We start from the raw sequence: 2327 nt of genomic DNA, 5'->3' as shown, positions 1-2327 counted from the left end.
AAATAAGGCAGACAGAAAAGACAAAAACCATATGATCTCACTTATATGTAGAACCTAAAATAAACAAACAAACCTAAGCTCATAGACACAGAGAACAGATTGGTGGTTGCCAGAGGCAGAGGGTTGGGGTGTGAGAAATGGTGAAGGGAGTGAAGGGTACAGTAATACAACAAAGTAAGTCACTGGGATGTAATTTACAGCATGGTGACCATAATTAATAACTTTATTGTAATCGCTTCTTGGCCTTTTGGCTAAGATCAAGTGTAGTATCTGTTCTTATCAGTGTAATAACTTTATTGTATATCTTAAAGTTGCTGAGAAAGTAGATCTTAAAAGTTTTCATCACACACACAAATTCTGTAACTGTGGTGATCATTTTGCAATACATACAAATATCAAATTATGTGGTACAGCTAAAATTAACAAAACATTGTATGTCAATCATACCTTAATTTTAGAAAACCAGAAGCGTAACAAAAAAAGCTTTGAGATGTGAGATGCAACCAAACAATACTCACGGAAAAATTTATAGCTATAAAATTGACCCAATAAATAGAAAATACTTTTCCTTTCTTTCCTAGATATTAGATAACTAGGTAATTGCAGAGTCACACCAGGGATAGTACCATAAACATCTTCAGGGGTCAAAGTATAATTGAGATATAATAATACGATCAACTTAACAGACGTCTGAGCCGAGAAACAAATTCCTAACCATTCTTAATGTCTTCAGTTAGCAGACTGCTTCAGTCCACTGACTTAACTCCCTTTGAATAAAAAAGACACCAAATACACTCAAGGAAGTACCTGAAATCATATCAGAAGTACACACCTTAAATTTTCCCTTAATCTTTTAAAGGCACCTCCTGCTATCTACCACCATAACGTACACAATAGGAAAGGAAATGTCCAGGTATACATGAGATTATCAGACACCAATTTTGAGATGTTAATTTCATAGAAATAAGAATTACTGTCATCTACTTCTTGCAGGTGTTTTGTGAAGGTCAAGTGATAAATGGGAAAAAAGAATTTCTTCACTGTAGGCCCAGGGTGTCCCTGCATTAATCCCAGAGTTAACGTTTCACATACTTGGTTTTCAGTTGTAACTATAATTGCCATAACATATTAAGTCTCTAAACTGAAGGCTAAGATCAATTACAAAGGAAAAAGCAAAATAAATGACCTGGCACAATTTACCCCACTAAAAATACAAGATTCAAAATAATAATGTAAAACGTAAAATCCCAGAAATTAGTGACAGAATAAGAGACTATAAGGATTGACCAAAAAAAAAAAAAATGATTCTCATTACACTTATAATGAATTCTCCAGGCTGAACTATATTGAATATGGTTACTTCTTAGAAATTAATGGCACACTATTAGAAACATATTAGGATGGTGGCCTCATACACAGATGCTTTTCCGGGTGGACTTTCTCTTGGAGCAAAAACATTTCGCCTCTGGTTTATAGAACTATTATCTGAAAAATGTTTTTGTCTTCATCCCATAAATAGAGAGCACCACAATAGGATTTCCTTTAACAGCAAAAATAGTCAACCAAATAAAACTCACACAAGTAATAGACCCAATATCAAACCTATTCAATATAACTCTTATCCAAGAAATGCTTTTTGCTAAAAATGAAGCAGCAATGGGCTAATTGACTACATACTTCCGTTCTAAGTAGAATGCTTTATGTAGGGATGTTGTAGTGAAAATGATGAGAGGAATAGGAAAAGGAAAAAAATAGAAGAGAAGCCAAATTAGAGAGGGTGGAGAATAGATAGTGGAATAGAAATAACCATTCTCCTTTTTGTGATAATCATAACCTTGCACTCAATGATAATTTTACCAATTATGGACACAACCATAAACAATATATTTTAGTTTAGACTATATCTGACTTTTACAGTATGGGTTTATTTTTTGTCTTGTGTATTTTCCTTAATATTATTTTAGGTGATTTTTCACGGTTGTTGCCTATAACTGGAATTTGCTCATCCTTCTGTTGCCAAATAGTATCCTATTATATGAAGAGAGTAAATTTTTTTAAATCCATTTTGATGTGGTTAAAAAAAATATATATATACATATATATGTGTGTGTATGTATGTATGTGTGTATATATATATATATACACACATATATATATACATATATATATATATATATATACACACACACACATATATATATACACACATACATACATATAGTTTTCACACTTTGGAACCATAATGGAAAGAAAGGATAGTATGAACAGTTGAGAACATATCTTAATTACATGAATACTTGAGTTTATTTAAGATATTTATGTAAGAG

General features: G+C 32.0%; 1 pseudogene; it reads left to right on the top strand.

Annotated features, from left to right (window-relative positions):
• The first annotated feature begins 231 nt into the window (after positions 1 to 231).
• Positions 232 to 401, top strand: LOC122496885 (annotated as a pseudogene).
• The last annotated feature ends 1926 nt before the right edge of the window (positions 402 to 2327 follow it).

Source organism: Prionailurus bengalensis, chromosome A1 (assembly GCF_016509475.1).
Source record: "Prionailurus bengalensis isolate Pbe53 chromosome A1, Fcat_Pben_1.1_paternal_pri, whole genome shotgun sequence".
NCBI lineage: Eukaryota > Metazoa > Chordata > Mammalia > Carnivora > Felidae > Prionailurus > Prionailurus bengalensis.
The sequence above is the reverse complement of the archived record's forward strand: the minus strand, read 5'-3'. Positions and strand labels throughout refer to the sequence as shown.